The sequence below is a fragment of the Rhipicephalus sanguineus genome, chromosome 4 (genome assembly GCF_013339695.2).
Source record: "Rhipicephalus sanguineus isolate Rsan-2018 chromosome 4, BIME_Rsan_1.4, whole genome shotgun sequence".
Classification (NCBI taxonomy): Eukaryota; Metazoa; Arthropoda; class Arachnida; order Ixodida; family Ixodidae; genus Rhipicephalus; species Rhipicephalus sanguineus.
Window position 1 is genome coordinate 5,141,883 of NC_051179.1, and position 18,939 is coordinate 5,160,821.

Consider the following 18,939-nt stretch of genomic DNA (forward strand, 5'->3'; position numbering starts at 1 on the left):
GCTGCTATGCAGATATTTTACAACATCGCAATCCCCAGAATGCCGTCAAAGGCAATGTTTACTGCAAGCCATGGCACTGCCAAACACATTGTGGCCACGTCCTTTGAACACTTTTGTGACCGCGCTTATTCCCATCGTTAGCGTTAGTATGATAAGATTGACTTCAAGTTCAAATTTTGGCGCTCGCTGTGTGCTTCTGGACAGCTAAACAAAGGGCAAAAGAGCATGTTTTTAATCAGTTTCTAACGTGAGGTTCTTTTTTCCGCTGCGGGGAGATTTTTAAATGGTGAAACACCATTTAAAGCAAACATAAGCAAACACAGTAAGAAGCATGTGCGCGAGATTATCGAAGCTGAGATGATTCAAAGGTTGGGTGATGAATGTGTCAGTTCACCGTCAGTCATGTTATCGAATAAAGAGTTAGCATTTCTTCTATCGGATTTTCCAAGATGATAGGAAGTGTATCTTTTTTGATGTGCGCATTGGTGTGGCTGTTTTCTGTATATATGCTAGGAAAATTCGTCTAATAAACTGTTGTAAGTTCAGCACTGTGTGTGTTTCCTTCCTGTGTCCCCGTCGTAGTTTTGCGCTGTGTGTTTCACTATGCTCCACCAATATCCCCAAGTTCGCTCTAGTATTGCAAAGGTTTTTAAAGCTCGTTCGCAGTCGGGTAGGAGAGCGCTCGTTGTTTCAGACATGGTGTCGACGTCGCTCACAGGTGCTCCATGGAAATGGCAAATTTCGATGGATAGCGATGAATCTGAGCAGGAATCTCTCGGTATGGTAGCAGCACAGACACATGAGACGACTAAGATTCATCAGACTTCAGTACGAACGGCAAAAATGCATCAAACTGCCTCGGAACATCAGCATCTATCCGCTGGTAAGTTCTGTCCTCTCCTCGGGCTGTTTTATCGCTGCTGCGCATCAATGTAAACGTATCTGGTGCGTACTAAAGGTCACAGCTCTCATTTGCAAGGTGTCAATTTCATTTGGTGCCGGCTGCAGAAAGAGCGGAGTACTCTCCACGAAGACGGCGCGGACCTTGACCTAGCGCTTCGGAGTGCCACGCGGCGGCTTCTTTGTGCTACCACAGAAGTCGTCGGAGATATATGCAACCACACAGATAAGTATGCGTGGATGCATATTCTCGAAAAGCCAACGCAAAGTGAGCCAACCTTTGTTTTAGTGTCAAGAAACTGCTTCGCGCGGTGGCATAATAGGCACTAGTGCTTATATTTTTGTATGTACGTAATAACCTTCGTACTTACAGAGCTCATATTTGCACTATCATTCTACAAGGGCTTTGCATCTCAATGTATACTTTGTTTTTTTTTTTAATGTTTAACCTGCGCAGTGTAGCATTAATGTTTTTATGAATTTTCCTTTCTTTTTGATGTATATTTATTTGTTTGATAATTTTTAAAATAATATTTGAAATAAACCTGTTGTTTGAAATTAATACTGTTAGAAAGACCAATTCTTCTTACATTATTTGATACCCTACACCTTAGCACGAATCAACTTCTGTGGCAGGAAAAAAAAATTTCCTGGACTACCCAAAAAGAACCGATTTTTCCGCGGTCACGAAAGTTGCCAGTGATACCTGAGGTGGTTAAAGGAGAGCAGTGGAAACAGGCCTTAACAATATGAAGCTATGGTCTCTGCCATGTGACAGCAGTGCGTATGCCTCACTCTCATACATCCAAGTCCCGACAGGCCCAGCTTGATACATTTTTTTTTACATACAGAGTATTATTACACAGCAATCAAACAGCTGCTAACTTTCCATTGAAACATCGTCATCAGCTACACCACAGGCTTCCTCGGCATGTTCAGATAGAAGCACTTCTGTGATGCCACATCATCCCTGCTCTCGAATGTCCCACACTCGTGCGAGCTCGTGGATACTGCTTGAGTGCTCATACTGTGCATGACCAAAGCACATCTTTCTCCAGGAATTGTGTTGAACCACTCATTCACACAAGGGTGGACAAAGCACGTAACTCCAGCCCTCTCATGCAAGAAACACTTGCTGGAACTCTCGCCATCATGACTGCATGGCGAGGGAGCTATCCAAGAGACACCCTTGCCATTGTATAGATTCCAGTGTGCTCTCAAAGATGAAAGAAATAAAATACCCTTCTCTGACACATTTCTGCAGCAGGAGACAGGCAAGGCAATCTAGAACAACGGCCCTTTGAGATACTGTCCTTGCTAGGAGCAGCAAGAACTGGTATACTACTGAAACAATTCTTGGCAGCACACCCAAATGCAGCATGTGGGCCAATCACTTTGTAAGTTCTCTAACATTACAATTAATTTTAGTAACACAATGCGTGACAGTTTTAATATCAATGCCTAAAACTCTTAAAAAATGCAGCTGCTTTACTGCTAATGTGTTTTCAGTATGCAATACAATTAATACTCAATCTAACGAAACCCGATTTTACGAATTTCCCGATCTAACGAAGAAATTTTCCATTCCCCAGGTACCCACAGGGTTCAATGTTGTCATCAACCTGAATCACTGAAGCTATCGTGGAACTAAACCCAATTCAACCAAGTTAATCTTGATTCAATGAGTAAAAAATGCAGCGATTTCCTCCTAATTTTGACACAGATGGGTTTCCCTTCGGGCATGCACTGTGACACTACCACGTCCAGCCGCTCTAGTCATAACCCTAGTTTTATTTTCATGAGGCTGCACACATACCCATGTAGGGAACAATGGACTTAGGGTTTGTGGCTCCTGCAAATGCTCACACGGGAACACGGTGTCACTTTTGTTATGCGATGGTTTATGCAACAGATCATCTCCTTGCAATACTCTTGATTGGCCTCTCTGTCCATCTTTGCATATCAGTGACTTGTCATGGCTTCACCTGACAGTCCACCTCACCTGCATGTCCAGGCTCACACGAGCAGGCGTGTTGCGTTAGTGGCAAATAAAATGGTACTTTCGGGTGTCGCTACGTTACCACCGAAAAATCCCTTTCTAGACGTTGCAAACTTCCCGAGGTAACAAAATAATTCAAGCGCAGGCATCACTTGGTTAAGACGAGTGTGGGTGTTTGAGAATTGGTAACGAGTGCAGTCGTGTCCATCAGGGTTGCAAGCACATTATTAAATGGCATGCTGCTGGCTGTTCTACCAAAAGCTGTAGAGGCAAGCTATCCTAAAGCAGTGCAATCAAGTTCAAGCCTCAGCACCAGCTGCATTTAGATGTGATTTCCACTATCGAGTTGAAAAGCAGCTGTGGTGCACGAGATAAGCATAATCAGAGTCTTGGGAAGGTAAGCAGCATCCACGTTGATTTGTACTTATCCAAACAAAGGTGTATCACACAAGGAGGCCGTAGTCGCACTATCACATCGGTTTGCACATTAAGCAGAAGAGGCCTTGTGTACAATGCAGACTTAAAGGGACACTAAAGGTAAATTTGCTTAAATTATACTTTGAAAACTCTAGTGTCGTTAATTTCACCACTATAGGTTTATTAATAGATGAGAAAGCTTTACATTTAAATTTCCTGCCAAAATCTCTGATGGTGACGTCACAGATTTCAAAGTGTTCTTTTGTACTTGGGCCACATTGGGTTGACGAAATTTCATGAAGAAGACTCTGGCTCCCTCAGGAGACAACGCACCTCCTTTTACTGATTAGGAACTATGTAGGCCCGAGTGGGCATGGTCAAAATTTATGACGTCACGGCGACTGGTGCAGGAACTTGAAGGTGGCATTGGCACCCACATTTTCTTTTTGAGCGTTTTCTTGCTTACCAAGTGTCTTCTCGAAGCAAGCGTGGAATTTTTGGTATTGTAAAAGAGCAATTTACTTAGTACGCGAGAAGTGGCCTTTCTCTCTAGGGTCCCTCTAAGTAGCACAGCTAGCAACAGAAGAAGCGGATGGATGGAGGGGGAGAGACTAGGGTCCACGGTAGCTGGGGTGCTCCTGGTGGCCACATCTATGTATGGAATAAATGCTGGAAAGAGACAAAAGCATCTTTCTCTTATTATAAAAGTGAATCAACACTTTTTGCCATGTGAAGAAGCCAGTGCATAGGGAACAATAACTGCCACCACTCACAGCAAAAATGGGAAGAGACAGCTACTTGGCCAAAGTTGGAGCAACACAGCGCGTGTGCAGCGCTTGGCTCCCCACAGGTACACACAACATTCAACAGAACCTCATTCATATGCTTCAGCACTCATGTCATCAAAGTGAGAAAAAGCTTACGATTCAAAGTCGCACTCTCCACTGAAATGTGAAACAGTGATAACAAATTATTTAATTTCAAATACCTCATGCAGAGAGTACACACTAAGTGTAAGGAACGACAAAAAGATAGCAGAACACGAGAATCTTACCACAACAGTGACTCTATAAAATCTGACAGCGGCAATTCACGAAAGGAACTGGGTAAATCCTTTCAGAATTCAACAACTCTCAAGAAATAACTACAGCGGAACCCGGATTAAACGACTTTCAGGGGACCACACAACATTGTCCTATAATCCAGTCGTTGCATAATCGAAGAACTAAAAATGATGGTCATTCTTGCCCCTCAAAAGTGGGTACACATACTGTCTGAGAAAGTCCATGGCACGAACCTGCGCTGCTCCAAGGAAGGTACATTAAATTATTTGAAAAAAAATTACAACCAAGCATTTTATTGGAGGTGTGAATGAATCATTATTCTCACCTTTTAAGAATACCAGATTTTTTTCTGTGAGTTTGCCCAGCCACGACGCATCAGCTTCCCTTCGAGAGCTGGTTTGACAGCAGCTAGCTCAGGTTCCCGTGGCTGTCTCATTGTTAAAGTGGACGGGCTCAACAATCGCCGTTCAACACGTCCGGTGCAATGACACGAAATCTAATGAATGTTATAGCGTACTGGAAAGCGAGCTCGAAATTATCTCCCATTTTATCTGCTCACAACGGTCACTCCAGAACCACCCAGCCAAGAAAGAAAAAAGGAAAAACGACCGCACTGGAAATGCGCAGCGCGGTGAGCAATGCAATGCGACAAAAATGAATGTGCTCCAGCTGGCTCTGGCTAGCTAGGGTAGCCCACGAGCCGAAAAATTGAAGAAGCCTTTCGGTGGCAGCGCGGAGGAACTCAGTTCCTCGGTTTTCCGACTTTTTCCCTCCGGCCACAGTGCGCTCGCGTGCCAGCCTGCGTTGTCTCAGGGTTTTTTTTTTCTCGGATGGTCCCAGGGAGGCATTGTACAAGGCGGGGCCGGCGTAAAATTGAGTCGTACAATCGAGGTTTTTAATACATTATTTTTATGGGGGTATTGCAGGGACCAAGCCAATTTGTCGTAAAATGCGGGTCGTTGCATGACTGGGGGATGTATAAACGAAGTTCCACTGTATTTGAATATGTTAGGGTGCACAAAGAAAGGCTAAGGTTGTGACATCTGGGTGGGTGAAGAGTACTGGCATACGAGATGAAATCGTCAGTGGACAAATGAATGCAAAAGCATAAAGGAATCAGTATCCCATCTGGCACATAGGAAAAGTCACTTAAAATAATTCACTGGACAAAAAGTCGTCATTATAGTGGTGACAAACGAAACGACCCAATTGAATTTTGTTAATGTCATACATTTTGCATACATTCCAGGCGCATGAAGTGTACTCTAATAAAAAGCACTTTATACGCGAGCAATTTAGTGAATTCTGGCTATTTAGATAGTGTACGTACCTAACAACTTTCACAGTGCTTTGAGTGTGGGCCAATATGCTGGGACATGTTGTGTGACAAGGAGCTGTTTGTACTCCTGTGCCGAAGGCAATTAACGTGCTCTGCCCTGTTAGATTTGCAACAGGGACATAGAAAGACAGTGAGTGCAGTGACGGAACTGCACAGCATGGAGACTTGCATCTGCGATTGCTTCTGGGTCATTCCAAGTGAAATGTCCCAGCCCAAAATTCGACCACCAGCGATTCTATTGATAAAATTTGAGCTAGAAGGTAACTTTATGAGAGTGATTTTAGTAAAGTATTTTCGATCAGGAAAATTATCTGGTCACGTGACGGCCCTTTGAATATTCCGGCGAGAAGGAAAAGTTGGGTGGGAATATATTATGCACATTCACCGTTGAAACTGGGTACAATGGCACATTGCATATTAAACCATTCTATTCTCATTGTTCTTTCACGTGACGTCACAAATAAAACCATATATTAATTTTCCGGCTTAAATAGGCTTAGCAAAGAAGCAAGAAAACGTGCAAATTCAGACAATTTTCGTAAAACCGGCGGCAATGTTTCAGCCGCAAAAGTTTTTGAGCTATTTTACCAGTCGACGTAGTATCTGCTAAAAATATTTTCAACCTTTGTAAGCAAGCGTTTATTGAGAAAAATGCATGCAAAGTTGATAAAAAATGACTTTTTGGGGAGATTCACTCGTAAATTAAGCATTGAGGCCCTCGCGATAAAAATATGTGAGAGGGTTCTTTATATGCTCCAACGTCTTCTCTTATGATGTGGAAATTTTTATTCCTGTAAATTTTGTTTAAAGCGAAAAAATAATTTTTGATGTCCACAACCAATGACACTGGCAGGCCCTACCGATGTCTGTCTTTACAGCAGAACGCGTGCTTTCTCTCGGTGATTGTTTGGGCTTGCATGAGGACTCCGTTAGTTTTTCAAGCAAACTCTGGCAGCGTGGTTTCGCATTAGTGTATATGTATATCGAAACTCGCTTACTTTTGTGCTTCATAGTTTGCTTTTTTGGCACTAGGGGAAGTCAGGCAGACGAGCACAGCATGGGCATAAGTGTTTGGCAATGGTATTTATTGGCTGACTCTGTTTCATTTTATGCCTCACGGATGCGCGAATCACATGATTCTTTGCTCTCGGGTGTTTCATACTAGCACAGGAACAGCGTTTCATTGTTTACCAACACTTGCAAAAGGAAATTATGGCTTCAAAACGTAAATTTCTTGTCGTTCAGGCCTTTTGCTTTCTGATGTGCCATCCTCTGGTCGCATTTTCTACACCTTAATTGTTAATGTCAATGTAGGCTACCTTGTCATTCACATCGGCTTTCTCTCTTGAGGTTCATGAGTGTTGGAGAATGATGTAATCCCAACATGAAGTGCTGAAAGAGTAATCACAGTATCTGGGGTTTTACGTGCCAAAACTAAGACATGATTATGAGGCATGCCATAGTGGTGGGCTCCAGAAATTTCGACCATCTGATGTTCTTTAACATGCACTGACATCACACAGTACACGGCCTCTAGCATTTTGCCTTCATCGAAACGCGACCGCCGCGGCCGGGATTGAACCCGTGACCTTCGGGTCAGCAGCCGCTACCACCGCTGCACCACCGCCGCGGACAGTGTTGAAGGAGTAGACGGTTCGAAATGGTACAGTTATCGGGTTCCTTTGACAGAGATCACCATGGTGAATCTCTGAGCGAGCTGGGTTCTCTTTTCTTGAATTGTGAAATGTGGCACCCAAATCACTGTAACACCCTTTACATTACTTTTCGTCCAGCCATACAAATCACGTGGTGGCGGAATCTGACCACCATATGGCCTCCGTAGACTTGCTCTTACTGCCACATGTTTCAGTGGGCCGCCAACATCGTCGTATGCGCTTTTGCCATGTGAAGTGGCAAAGAAGTACTACTCTGCTGATAGGTTGTGGTCCTCCTCGTGGTAGCAAAGGTTCAAAACGTTATTTCTGTTTTAAGTGTACAGCCTTTTTTTAGGTGCGAGGAAACCAGCGAAGCTCAAAAACAAGGACGAAGAAGAAGGCACATTCAAGCACACACCATCGCCGGTGTGTGCTTGAACGTGCCGGCGATGGTGTGTGCTTGAATGTGCCTTCTTCTTCGTCCTTGTTTTTGAGCTTCGCTGGTTTCCTCGCACCTAAACATGAACCAACCGGCCCAGCTTTTCACGCTTCTGAAGTGTACAGCCCTTTAGGGGCGCGGCTTGTCGTCCATCTACTTTCTGATGCCTCATGGTCCCGCAGTGGTCAATACAGACATAGAACAAGGCTGACTATGCTCAAAACCAGTGCACATAAGCTAACAAGGTCTAAAATAATATGAACTACAGAACTAACCAAGAATCACTGACAATAATTTACCTAAAATCACGGAAAACGCTTCCGTTCGCCAGCGCCTACCAGTGACAATGGTTGTGGACATCAAAAATTATTTTTTCGCTTTAAACAAAATTTACAGGAATAAAAATTTTCCCATCATAAGAGAAGACATTAGAGCATATAAAGAACCCTCTCACATATTTTTATCGCGAGGGCCTCAATGCCTAATTTACGAGTGAATCTCCCCAAAAAGTCATTTTTTATCAACTTTGCATGCATTTTTCTCAATGAACGCTTGCTTACAAAGGTTGAAAATATTTTTAGCAGATACTACGTCGACTGGTAAAATAGCTCAAAAACTTTTGCGGCTGAAACATTGCCGCCGGTTTTACGAAAATTGTCTAAATTTGCACGTTTTCTTGCTTCTTTGCTAAGCCTATTTAAGCCGGAAAATTAATATATGGTTTTATTTGTGACGTCACGTGAAAGAACAATGACAATAGAATGGTTTAATATGCAATGTGCCATTGTACCCAGTTTCAACGGTGAATGCGCATAACATATTCCCACCCAACTTTTCCTTCTCGCCGGAATATTCAAAGGGCCGTCACGTGACCAGATAATTTTTCTGATCGAAAATACTTTACTAAAATCACTCTCATAAAGTTACCTTCTAGCTCAAATTTTATCAATAGAATCGCTGGTGGTCGAATTTTGGGCTGGGACGTTTCACTTGGAATGACCCTTCTGCCATGAACAAACAATTGGCGCAGGGTTAGATGAAATAGAGCAAGCGAAGCGCAAGAGCTCACACCTGCTATGGCTTCCATTAAGTTGATGTGTTTCAGACCAACTCTTGCACATTCAGCCATTCCAAGGTGCCGTTCCTTGCATATTGGTGCAGTGTGAACGTAACTGGTGGAAAAGCTTTGTCTCCTGCTCCGGCTAAACCAGTGGCTTGGAAAGAGGACCCTGCTGCGCTCTCATTAGGCAATCGTACATTTTTTTTCTCTGGTAAGACAGGTAGCTGGAATCAGCCGGGGCTATTTTGGCTTGGCGGCTCTCTGGCTGTTGTCTGGATAGCAGATGCCTCAAGGACGATGACAGCTAGCTGTCACATTTTGGGGAACTCGAAGGATTGTAACACGCATGCTTGAGGACTGTGGGGTCTGAAGATGAGCTGCTCTCGGAACACATGGAGACAGTCACACCATCGGGCAAACGAACATGTGTACATTTATGAACTATGCTTGCAAAGGCAAGCTCACAAGCCGACTCTAATACATGACTAGTAACACGTTTACATAATGCCAATACAAGACACAAGCAACATTAATGCATACAAGGTACCGCGAATGTGGAGTCACCGACGTCCCAGGAGGGGCCAGAGTATCGCCCCCACCGTGACAGACGTCCATTCACGCATGCTGCCAAATGCCAAAGAGACTCGCTGCTGTTCCCTGTACCTCGTCACCGCGCTAACCTTACACAGCGCCACCTCGCTAACTGCGACTAATCCACAAGAGGCGCGTGCCATGCGGCAAAAACGACTTTACCGGGGGTGATAGCACCCCCGACAGGACTTATACCCCTGTCACACGAGCACCAGCGAACTCTGTTAAACTCCATAAATGTAAAACTCCATTAGGGAGTTGGACGGAGATTGCGTTGTGGCCACGTCACACGGCAGTTTTACGAGCTTTGGAGAGATGCCACAAGGGGCTCATTAGGCACCTACGTCTACATGCAATATTTCACATCTAATCACGCTGAAAACATTCTCAATCGTACGTATGGATTATACAAACTATAATTTATTCAAATTTTTGGCTTTTATCACAGAAGCGTGCACCTCCAAGCATGTTGGCAGTAAAGTTGACAGGGCTGCTGGCAACACTACATTTGTTTTGGTACATGCTTTCTTTACGTGCACTGGTTGTCAAAAACACTGCAAGTTGCATAGGCAGAGGGGGGGGGCTGGGGGGCTCAAGCCCCCCCCCCCCCCCCCCCGACTGCTTTATGGGGGGCAGAGCCCCCCCTGGCGCTGGCCCAGTGTCACTGATCTCGGAGGCGTGTGCGTTGGAGATAGATTGAGAAGGCGCAGGTTGGCACAGCAAAGATGGTTTAATTGCACACACAGGAAAACTATAAGAAAACACTCAAAACAACTAACAGTGAAAATCTCATAAACACTAAAGAAATATGCAAAAATAAACAAACACAATTCTCAGTACTTCCAAACCTCCGACTAGCGTCGCTACTAGAGTGTCTGGCCACATAGGCCTCGCCGTCGAATTGTAGTCTCAATGGAACACTCTTACTTGGTTCCGTCAAACGCCATAAGTCCAGCCCCCGTGGTGTTGGATCCGCAGTCGATGTAGCCGACGATCCTCTTCAATCGTTGCTCTGATACGTCACGGTTAGCCACGCTGCCGTAAGCCTTTTCGCAGTCGCTGACGTGGCAAGGCGTCTCTGTCGCTTAGGCCTAAGTACGAGCTCGGCCCCTGCTGTACATGATGACGTGGCGTCCCGGGGATTGTTGCTGGCCGAAGTTTGAAGGGGGACTGCTGCTGGTGCATCCGGAATTGCCGCAAGGTGCTGCAGCACCTTCGAGGAGCCTCGCTCGAGCGTCGTCGAGGTCAACGGCCTCGCCACGGAGTGCCAGCGTCACGGCCTCCGGAATCGAATGCCCGCTGCCTTCCCGTTGACAGAACGTAGCTGCCAATGCGACCTTCTTCTCCAGTAGCCCCGCAAACAATGCCAGCTCATTCAACTGCTGCCTTCGTTTACGACTCGTATCACGCACATCGAGCCGTGTGCCACCATGCACGCGCTCGTGCATGTTCCGCGTGCTTCTCCTCCTACTTCGTAATCTTCCGTCGTCCATACATCCTCTCCTTACTCATGACACCCAGGATATATTTTAAGAGCTTGGCACAGGTCCCCAACCATTGACAAGGGACTTTTGGCTGTCCTGTCTGGCAGGTAATTCACAGGGGGCTGTTAATGCCCACTTTTTTTTCATATCGGTCTTTTAAAATTCGGATCATGGTCCATTGACGAGACATTCACTGCAAAATGCCCCTGAAACGAATTTTTATGTGCAGAATATGTTGTGTTGATGAACAACTGAAGTGATCATTTAAGCAATGAGAAGTTAAGAAGTCTTGAACCGCGTAGCGACCAGTTTTCCTAAAACAAAAATGCTAATAAGAATACAAGGCAATCCGACACAGTCAGTCAGTTAGTGCTTTCGCACACACTTGCTCTCGAGTAAAAAAAAAAGGCAATTTCTTGGTTGTCTACAAATGGGTACCCTTCGACATGCCTGCCTATAAAAGTGCCGAGAAAAGACTGTACGCATTTTTTCATTTATCAGCAGAGGGTTTTACTACCAGATCGGTGACCGAAGAGCAGCTCAAATACTTGTCCAGAAAACAATCTTTGGCGGAAGAAGTCGTAACCCCAGCTTCGCACAAGGTGTAGTGGTAGCAAATGGTATTTGCTACCTTCTTAGAATTATTTTTTGTCAATTCAATGGCATAGTTAAAGCTTCCTGTGTCAGCATTAGCTCTCCTGTTTGGTGCATGTTTTAACAAAGTATAGCATGTCAATAAAAAAATTCGGGAGTACCCACTTTGTGGGAATCGATTTGATGCGATGCAGTCAGCGAGTAGCAGCCTATGCGGCCTTCTTCGCTACGAGCCAAGCGTTAAGAGGTCGATCGAAGTCTATGTGTAAATTGAAAAATAAATCTGGAGTATCCACTAGAGATCTTCATAATGACATCTCAGTGTCGGCACCTAAATGACAATTTGAAAGTCGGTCTCTATCTTTACATGCGCTCTATAGGAAAGTTCTACCTGTTGTATATCATCGGTAGTCGTGTGTACATACAACATGTAATTTTTTCATGACTAAGTGCTAATTAATTAGTTAGCTTCAATTAGCCACTTTGTTATTCTTGCTTGAATCGGAAAAATATTAACTTTATGTTGAACCTCACCTCAAATAACCCCAGAATCAAGCATTTATTTTTTGCTGAAACCTGTCTGGTTGACTGGTTGATTTTTCCGAGAAAAAACAAAAGTGCGCGAAACACGCCAAATATAAAATAGACGTGCGCTCGAGCAGCGCTACTCCTGTGCTTCCAAGCGTTCTTTAGTTGATACACGGCTGCATTCGTTCATCACCGCATTGTACAGGGCTTCATGCTCGATGATGGACTCTTCAGCAGCACGTTTTGATGCGCGTCCATCAAATAGCGTAAAGCCCTGTACAATGAACGAACGCAGCCGTGTATCAATCAAAGAACGCTTGGAAACTGTTGAGTAGCAGCGGGCGAGCGCGCATCTATTTCATATTTGGCGTGTTTCACGCGCTTATGTTTTTTCTCGGAAAAATCAACCAGACAGATTTCAGCAAAAGATAAATGCTTGATTCTGGGGTTACTTGAGGTGAGGTATACAACATAAAAGTTAATATTTTTCCGATTTGAGCAAAAATAAAACGGTTGGCAAATTAAATCTAATGAATTATTAGCACTTCGTTATCAAAAAATTACATGTGTGATAAGATTAGTTTACCGTTCCGGCGCCCGGGGGCGACGATGTTGCAAGGAAATAAATACGGCGCACACAACCAGGCAGTCAGGTGTGTAACCCGCCAATGTACGTGCGTGTGATTCGGTCCGGTGACTGGCATGGCCCAGGACTACCCGGTTATCGCAAGTGGTGACGACTGACGAACCAGACAGGCACAGCACAATCACGCGTCGTCATGCCTGTCGTCGGGAAGCTGGATTCGTTCGACCCGAGTACATCGGAGTGGGCGGAATACCGTGAGCGGGCCGAGCTGTACTTCATCGCGAACGACATCCCGAGCGACAAGCAGACAGCTGTATTTTTGACATGCTGCGGTCCAGAGACTTATTCTCTGCTACGAGGCCTCCTAGCACCAAGCAGGCCCGCCCAAGCAGGACTGACCGAAACTTTTACCACACTTGGCAAGCACTGCGCCCCTCGCGTATCAGAAGTAGCGGCAAGTTTCAAGTTTTTCTCGAGGCATCGAAAAGAGGGGGAGACCGTAAGTGACTACATTGCCTCGTTGAAGAAGTTAGCCGAAGACTGCAATTTCGCAACATTTCGAGAGCGCATGTTGCGCGACCAGATAGTCAACGGAATCAATGACGTAACCATGCAAACACGGCTGCTGGAAACGACGTGTTTAACCTTCGAAACTGCGAAGGACACCGTCGTAGCTATGGAAGCTGCGCGTAAAGATTCACGCGCATTGAGCTGTCAGCAAGCACAGCTACTATCTGACGAAGCTCCGGAGCAAGCAAATGTTGTCGCCTCGGGGAAAAATGATAGCTGTTGCTTTCGTTGCGGGGGAGGTTGTTCTACGCATTGGTGTAGGCACGGCAACACGATCTGTCGCAACTGCCGTCAAAAAGGGCACCTTGCAAGAGTTTGCAGAGTTCAGCCGGGGAGTAGAAATTTCGACCGGAGCCAGTCTAGTCGCAGCCGCTCTAGTCGAGTCAACAACCTGGGCGATCTGTCTGTCTCTGCTTAAGAGCCCGAATTTTTCGACTTGTGGACGCTTCACACAGCTAGTTCGGAGCCAATACGCATAGCGGTTGAAGTTAACGGCGTAACGCTCGATATGGAGTTGGACACCGGCGCAAGTGTGTCGACCATTGATGATGGCAAGTTCGCCGAGCTTTTTCCGTCGGTGCCGTTGGAGCCATCGAGTGTGCAGCTGAGAAGCTTGTTCGGTGACATGAAACGCGTCCAGGGAAAGCTGTAAGCAATTGTCAAACTTGCCGACAAGGAGCGCCAGCTACCCCTATTTGTCGTGAAAGGGGCGTGTCCTACGCTGTTTGGACGAAGCTGGATGAAGGCCTTCAAGCTAGGCATCGCTCAGACGGAGGGAGTCAACGTCGTGAAGTCTACGGAAGACCTGGTAAGCCAATATCACGAAGTTTTTTCGGAGCAGCTTGGCACGTTTCACGGCGTTGCAGCTTCTATATCCGTACAAAAGGGTGCGAAGCCACGTTTTGTCAAGGCACGTCCGATACCATTTGCTTTGCGTGATCGGGTTTTTGAAGAACTACAGAGGATGGAACGGGAAGGCGTTATCAAACCGGTGAAAACTTCTCAGTGGGCCGCGCCCATCGTTCCTGTATTGAAGTGCGACGGCCGGGTTCGGGTCTGCGGCGATTTTAAGACTACCATAAACCCGGTGACAGTCATCGAGTCCTACCCCATTCCTAGGATTGAGGAACTTTTTGCGTGGCTTACAGGGGGCAAGAAGTTCACAAAGCTTGACTTGCGCAAGACGCCTACCAGCAGGTCCCACTCGATGAGGAGTGCCAAGAGCTAGTCACCATTAACACTCCGAGGGGGTTATACCGACTCACAAGGCTGCCGTTCGGGGTTTCATCAGCTCCGGCTATATTTCAGCGAGAGATGGAAAATCTTTTGCACGACCTTGACCATGTCGTAGTGTACTTTGACGATATTCTGGTCACAGGAACCAGTGACAAAGAGCATTGCGAGAATTTGGGCCGAGTGTTGGATCGCCTGAAAACCGCGGGACTGCGACTGAAGTTATCCAAATGCGAATTCTTGAAACCAGAAGTCCAGTACTTGGGCCATATCATTAGTACGGCTGGGCTGCGTCCAAACCGGGCTAAGACTGAAGCAGTGCTGGAAGCCCCCGCTCCCCGAGCGGTCAAGGAACTTCAGAGTTTCCTCGGGTTGGTTAATTTTTACAGAAGGTTCTTGCCAAACCTTTCTGCCGTGTTACAGCCGCTCAATAGTTTGTTGGCGTCGGGAACGCCATGGCGCTGGGAAACTGATGAAGAGCAGGCATTTCGGAGAAGCAAGGAGCTATTGGCCTCTGCTGCTATAGTGGCATACTTTGACCCAGGAAAGCCAACTGTGCTTGTCACTGATGCCTCTCCCTTCGGTATTGGAGCAGTACTGGCGCAGCGAGAGTCATCTGGAGAAGAGCGCCCCATTGGTTTTGCTTCTCGCAGCCTGGCAACCGCGGAGAAAAACTACAGCCAATTAGATAAGGAGGCATTGAGCCTTGTATTTGGCGTTACAAAGTTCAGGCAGTACTTATGGGGCTGGCATTGCGAGGCCGTCACAGATCACAAACTGCTGCTCGGCCTGCTCGCAGCAGACAAACCAGTTCCCAAATCCTGTTCTCCAAGAGTGCTAAGGTGGGCCTTGCTGCTGTCGGGGTACAGTTACGACCTGAAGTATAGGCCGGGTTCAGAAATTGCACATGCCGATGGGTTAAGCCGGCTACCTCTGCCAACTGCCGAATTTGTTGTTGACTGCCCTGCCGAAGTGTTAATGCTGGAAGGAGCATACCCAGGGGTGCTGTCGTCAAATGCTGTTGCGGCAGCTAGCTCCAGAGACCCGGTGCTGTCGCAAGTAAGAGCAGCATTGTGGTAAGGCTGCCAGATAAACCTAGGGTCAGAGGGAAGACCCTACGAGACGCGCTTTCATGAGTTGAGTGTGCAAGGGAATTGTCTATTGTGGGGCAACAGAGTCATTGTTCCAAAATCTTTACAAAGGGAAGTCCTCCAGTTGCTGCATGAGAGTCATCCAGGTCTGTCCAAAATGAAGGCAGTTGCGCGTAGCCATGTGTGGTGGCCTAGCTTGGATAACGACATAGCGATAACCATTCAAAGGTGCCGTATGTGCATGTGTGGTGGCCTAGCTTGGATAACGACATAGCGATAACCATTCAAAGGTGCCGTATGTGCCAGGAGCATCAAAGAGTGTCATGACCAGTGCCTGTCATGCCCTGGCCGTTCCCAGAGAAACCGTGGTCACGGCTGCATGTGGACTATGCCGGTCCTTACAGGAACACCTATTTTTTTATCGCAGTCGATGCATTCTCAAAGTGGATTGAAGTGTTCCTGGTCTCCACACCCTCGGCTGAAGCAACTATTTCCTGCATGCGAATTATGTTTGCAAACCAAGGCCTTCCAGATGTGGTCGTGTCGGATTGTGGGCCAGCATTTACCAGTGAGCTCTACTCCACATTCCTCAAGAAAAACGGGGTGAGGCGAATGCTGGTGCCGCCGTATCATCCAGCGTCTAACGGTGCTGCAGAGCGGGCAGTGCAGACGGTCAAAAACAAGTTGCGGAAGGCTGGCCCTGGAGATATTCGCACTCAAATTGCCCGCATACTCCTGACTTACACTTCAACGCCTCACGAGGTCACAGGTTGCTGTCCGTCGGAGCTGTTGTTGGGGCGGAAGCTGAGGACTGCGTTGGACCTGCTACACCCAGACCTCAGGACTAAGGTGCTACCGAAGCAACTTAAGCAGAAAATCAGATGCGACCAAGGAACAAGACCCAGGGTTTTGGGTCACCCTGGTGACCAGGTGTTCGCAAGGAACTTCCATCCAGGTCCTGCATGGCTCCCTGCAGTCGTCACCGAACAATGCACTTCGTCCATGGATGTTCTACTGGAGGACGGACGGCGTTTAACTCGACATCTGGATCACATCCGCCAGCCCCCTGAGGAACTAAGTGCAGACAACCAAGAGTCAGGCAGCCCAGTAGCTACAGGTCTGGCTCCAAGCTTGGACGTGGGTCAGAGGCAGCTAACTCCGGATCGCCTTCACGACACCGAGTCTAGGCAAGATCCCAGGGAAGACGTGGCGAGGGAAACGGAACTTGCTGTCACAGCACCCAGTACTCCTGTCCTGTGTCGAAGTACCAGAATTCGACGACCAGTATCGCGCTACTCACCTTGAACAAATTGTTTGCATCCATTAATAAAGGGGGGAGGGATGTGATAAGATTAGTTTGCCGTTCCGGTGCCTGGGGGCGTCGATGTTGCAAGGAAATAAATACGGCGCACATGACCAGGCAGTCGTGTGTAACCCGCCAACGTACGTGTGTGTGATTCGGTCGGGTGATCGGCATGGCCCAGGACTACCCGGTTATCACAGTATGTACACACGACTACCGCTAATATACAACAGGTAGAACTTTCCTAGAGCGCATGGTTTTTTTTTAGAGTCTTGGTCCAACTTAGCTGGGACAGCCGGTGTGTGTGCGTATGTGTGTGTGTGTGTGTATGTGTGTGTGTATGTATGTGTATATATATATATATATATATATATATATTGTTACAGTGGGTCCAATCCAGTGAAGCAGCAGCAGCGACAACAATAGAGGTGTGAGGAAAAGAAGAACGACGCGCAGTACCGGCACGCATTCGCCGTCCATCTCCTGTAAATAAACCTCTATTTAACCTCATTTACGAGTCCGTAACAGAGTGGTAGAGGTGCGGGGTAACCTGAGTACCAAAACGACGGAATTACCACACCTTGGCCCTCGTCGGAGTCGTCGCCTTGCGGGACTACCAGCACCCTCAACAAGAGACATGCCTCGTGAAACCAAAGTTCCAAGGACGATGGCTTATTCTCATCTCTACAAGGAGCCACCCTGCTTTGGCGGGACTGGCGAGGAGGACGTGGACGAGTGGCTTAAGCCAGTACAAGCGGGTGAGCAAACTTAACGGCTGGGACTCCGCCGCTCAGCTGTCGCATGTCGTGCTTTCGCTCACCAACACTGCCCTCCTGTGGTACGACAACCACGAGGATACGTTGACATGGGAAACGTTTGTCGAGGAATTAAAGAAGTGCTTCGGGGACTCCATCACGAAGAAGAAGCGAGCTGAACACACCCTGTCCCAAAGGGCTCAGCTCCCTGGCGAGACTTGTACTATGTACATTGAAGAGATTTTAAAGCTTTGCAAACTGGTGAACCCCAGTATGTCCAATATAGCGGAAGATGTGTACCAGTTCTTGATTGCCAAAGAGCACCTGTCATCTGTGACCGATGTCATGAAGCACTGCCGGATGTTCGAAGCACTTAAGATGCGTCGTATAGCGCCGCAATTTGGCCGTTTGGCTAATGTGCCCACAGTAGCCAGCGTCGATGCTAGCCCGCTCTCCGACCTGTCGTCGACAATACGACAGATAGTACGGGAAGAGCTGCTCCGATGCCACGAAATGGGTCGTTGCGGCCGTGATGACTCCCGAGGCACCGAGCCCAGACTACCTCCAGTCTCATCACCACCATCTATTAACGCCGCGAACATGGACAATTACCAAGCTGTGCTTCGCCCCGAGTCGGCAAACCGACCTCGCTACACCAACGAGGAGCAGCGACAGAACACCTATCCGACGCAGCGGTTCCACACTACTTATTCGACGACAACGGGATACAGATATTACAACAATCAGGACAGATATCCCATGCCAGCTGACGGAAATGAAGGGTTCGAGCTGCACCGCACATTTCGGTCTCCTCGTGTGTGCTACAGTTGCAGCGTCCCAGGCCACATCTCCAGATTTTGTAACCGTTGGCAGTAATTCCGAGAAGCGCCTTCACCAGTGTCCTACCAGTCTAACAATCGACCCTTTTCAACGTCACGGCCAACGCGTCAAACTTCCAGTCGTCGACTTCTGCAAGGCAACTTCCGGAACTTGTCACCAGCTTCCGACCGCAGCTTAACGCCACCGCCGCGGCGTCACCTTCCATCACCACCACCGGAAAACTAGGCAGTGCGGCCGATGGGGGTGAGGTCGCTGGATACTGTGCGCTGCCAACCGATATACCTCCGTCAGCCTTCATGCTGAAAAACAAAGTTCACGTGTGTGTTGACAATGTTCCTACTATGGCTCTTGTAGACACTGGGGCAACAATTTCCGTGATGAGCCTTAGTTTTAAAGCTCTACTGGGACAAGGCCTCCCACTGCTCATCATTGGGAGGCCGCCGTTTAGGCGGGGACCTGTTCCCCAAACCGCTGGACCCAATAAAGTTATT

General features: G+C 47.2%; 1 protein-coding gene across 3 annotated transcripts in view; it reads right to left on the minus strand.

Moving 5' to 3' along the window:
* Nucleotides 1-643: 643 nt before the first annotated feature.
* Nucleotides 644-18,939, minus strand: part of LOC119389320 (tyrosine-protein phosphatase non-receptor type 11) — a 344,133-nt gene continuing 325,837 nt past the window's right edge. For all 3 annotated transcript variants that reach the window (XM_037656526.2, XM_037656524.2, XM_037656522.2), the window contains one exon: nt 644-3,985. The gene's annotated coding sequence lies outside the window, so the exon portion shown is untranslated. The remainder of the gene's footprint in view (nt 3,986-18,939) is intronic.